We start from the raw sequence: 3,414 nt of genomic DNA on the forward strand, positions 1-3,414 counted from the left end.
CTCCCAGCACCATTTGCTAAAGAGACTGTCTTTTTTCCATTGGAGACTCTTTTCTGCTTTGTCAAAGATTAGTTGGCCATAACATTTGTGGGTCTAATTCTGGGTTCTCCATTCTAGTCCATTGGTCTGTGTGTCTGTTTTTGTGCCAATACCATACTGTCTTGATGATTACAGCTTTGTAGTAGAGGCTAAAGTCTGGGATTGTGATGCCTCCCACTTTGGTTTTCTTTTTCAACATTACTTTGGCTATTCCAGGTCTTTTGTGGTTCCATACAAATTGTAGTATTGTTTGTTCTAGCTCTGCGAAGAATGCGGACGCAATTTTCATTGGGATTTCATTGCATGCGTAGATCGCTTTGAATAAAGTATTTGTTCTTCCAATCCATGAGCATGGAAAGTTTTTCCATTTTTTTGTGTCTTCTTCAATTTCTTTCATAAGGTTTTTTTATATAAATTTAAGCACACAAATCTTTTACGTCTTTTGTTATGCATATTTCCTGGTATTTTATGGGTATTGGTGCAATTGTAAATGGGATAGATTTCTTGATTTCTCTTTCTGTTGCTTCATCTTGGTGTATAGAAATGCAACCGATTTCTGTACATTGAATTTATATCCTGTGACTTTGCTGAATTCATGTAGCAGTTCTCACAGGTTTTTGGTGGAATCTTTTGGGTTTTCTATGTTGAGTATCATGTCCTCTGCAAAAAGTGAAAGTTTGCCTTCTTTGTCTATTTGGATGCCTTTTATTTCATTTTGTTGTCTGATTGCTGAGGCTAGGATTTCCATCGCTAAGTTAAACAACAGTGGTGATAGTGGACATCCCTGTTGTGTTCCTGATCACAGGGAAAGCTCTCAGTCTTTCCCCATTGAGGATGATATTAGCTGTGGGCCTTTCATATATAATTTTTATGATGGTAAGATATGTTCCTTCTATCCCGACTGTCTTGACAGTTTTTATTAAGAAAGGAGGCTGTATTTGGCCAAATGCTTCATCTACATCTATTGACAGGATCATGTGGTTCTTTTCCTATCTTCTATCAATGTGATGTATCACATTGATTGATTTGTGAATATTGAACCAGCCCTGTAGCCTAGGAACTAAGAAATAGTCACGAGTAATTAAGAAATAATGTAAATGAGATGCAAAATAAAATGAGGTGCAGTGACATCAAGGATGGAGGAAGCAGAGGGGAGAATAAGTGAAATAGAAGATAAAATTATGGAAAATGATGAAATAGAGATAAGAAAATAGAGAAGAAAGAAGAAGAAGAAAAATAGAGATAAGAAAATACTAGAACACGAGGGAAGAATTAAAGAACTAAGTGATTCAATAAAACATAATATTCATAGGGGCGCCTGGGTGGCGCAGTCGGTTAAGCGTCCGACTTCAGCCAGGTCACGATCTCGCGGTCCGTGAGTTCGAGCCCCGCGTCAGGCTCTGGGCTGATGGCTCGGAGCTTGGAGCCTGTTTCCGATTCTGTGTCTCCCTCTCTCTCTGACCCTCCCCCGTTCATGCTCTGTCTCTCTCTGTCCCAAAAATAAATAAAAAACAATAAATATTAAAAAAAAAACATAATATTCATATAATAGGAATGCCAATAGAAGAGAGTGAGAAAAGGACAGAAGTTTTACCTGAACAAATTATAACTGTGAACTTCCCTAATCTGAGGAAGAAGCAGACATCCAAATCCCCAAGCCACAGAGAACTCTATTCAGAATCAACAAGAATAGGTCTCCGCAGTATCTCATAGTGAAACTGGCAAAATACAAAGATAAAGAGAGAATTCTGAAAGCAGCTAGGGAAACAAGGGCCTTAAACTACAAGGGTAGACACATAAGGGTAGTAGCAGAACTATCTACTGAAACTTGGAAGCCAGAAGGGAGTGACAGGAAATAGTCTATATGCTGAATAGGAAAAATATGCAGCCCAGAATCCTTTATCCAGCAAGGCTGTCATTCAGAATAGAAGGAGAGATAAAGGCTTTCCCAGACAAACAAAAACTGAAGGAGTTCATGACCACTCATCCAGCCCTGTAGATCCTAAAGTGGCTCTGTGGGTGGAATGCTGCAAAGACTGGAAAAGCCTAGAGGTATCACCACAACCTCTATACCTACAGATAACACAATGACATTAAGTCTGTATCTTTCAAGAATCACTCTGAATGTAAAAGGACTAAGTGTCCCAGTAAAAAGTCATAGAGTATCAGAATGGATAAAAAAAACAAACAAACAAGATCCGGGGCACCTGGGTGGCTTGGTCAGTTGAGCATCTGACTTCAGCTCAGGTCATGACCTTGTAGTGTCCATGAGCCTGCTTCAAACTCTGTGTCTCCCTCTCTCTCTGCCTGCCTCCCCCCCAGCTTGTGCTATGTCTCTCTCTGTCTCAAAAATAAGTAAATATTAAAAAAACCCAAGATCCAAGTATATGCTGTCTGCAAAAGACTCATTTTAGACCTGAGAATACCTTCAAATTGAAAGTGAGAGGGTGGAGAACCACCTATCATGCCACTTGAAGTCAAAGAAAGGTAGAGTAGCCATACTTATATCAGACAAATGAGATTTTAAACTGAAGATTGTAACAAGAGATGAAGAAGAACATTATATCATAATTAAAGCATATATCCATCAAGTAGAGCTAACAACTGTAAATGTTATATATTTAGGGAGCACCCAAATATATAAATCAAGTAATCATATCATACACATACAATGACCATGGTAATTGTAGGTGACTTACAATTACTCCACTTACAGTGGAATGACTTACTCCACTTACAACAATGAACAGATCATCTGTGCAGAAAATCATAAAGAAACAGTGGCCTTGAATGATACACTGGACCAGACGGACTTGACAGATATATTCACAATTTTTCATCCAAAAGCAGCAGAATACACATTCCTCTCTAGTGCACATGGAACATTCTCCAAGATAGATCACATACCGGGTCACAAAAAAGTCCTCAATAAATATAAAAGAATTGAGATCATACCATGCATATTTTCAGATCCCAATGCTATGAACCTTGAAAACAACCACAAGGAAAAAACTTTGGAAAGTCTCCAAATGCATGGAGGTTAAAGAACATCCTACTAAAGAATGATTGGGTCACCCAGGAAATTAATGAAGAAATTTTAAGATATACAGAAGCAAATGAAAATGAAAGCACAACAGTCCAAAGCCTTTGGGATGCAGAAAAGGCAGTCCTAAGAGGAAAATACGTTGCAATCCAGGACTATCTAAAGAAACAAGAAAAATCCCAAATACAAAACCTAACCTCACACCTAAAGGAACTAGAAGCACACCAGCAAAGAAACTGCAAAAACAGCAGGAGAAAATTGTGAACATTAGAGCAGAAGTAAATAATATAGAATCCAAAAGAACAGTAGAACAGGTCAATGAATCAAAGAGC

Source organism: Panthera onca, chromosome D1, assembly GCF_046562875.1.
Source record: "Panthera onca isolate mPanOnc1 chromosome D1, mPanOnc1 haplotype 2, whole genome shotgun sequence".
Taxonomy (NCBI): domain Eukaryota; kingdom Metazoa; phylum Chordata; class Mammalia; order Carnivora; family Felidae; genus Panthera; species Panthera onca.